Source organism: Chiroxiphia lanceolata, chromosome 6, assembly GCF_009829145.1.
Source record: "Chiroxiphia lanceolata isolate bChiLan1 chromosome 6, bChiLan1.pri, whole genome shotgun sequence".
Taxonomy (NCBI): Eukaryota; Metazoa; Chordata; class Aves; order Passeriformes; family Pipridae; genus Chiroxiphia; species Chiroxiphia lanceolata.
This window is the reverse complement of record NC_045642.1, coordinates 42,815,383-42,815,668: the sequence shown is the minus strand read 5'-3', so window position 1 is coordinate 42,815,668 and position 286 is coordinate 42,815,383.

Sequence of the window (286 nt, the reverse complement as noted above, 5' to 3'; positions counted from 1 at the left end):
TGTAGTCCTGCTTGCTGTAAGAAATAGGTGGGGGGAGAAAAAGAATTTAAAATGAAAAGAAGGGTTAAGTTCAGGACTGAGACTCAGGAGATGAACTCTATTGCCATTTTGCTGCAGATGTTTATTCTGTTCCCTTTAAAATATCTGTATGTCAGAGAATTTTAAGCTTGGCTAAGCTTAAATGGTTTAAGCGTTTGGTTAAGCTTAGTTTAAGCTTTGTGAGTGATGCTCTTTAAGTATTTTGAAATCATTAGGCAGAAAGTGTTAGCAAAAGATACATATTTGC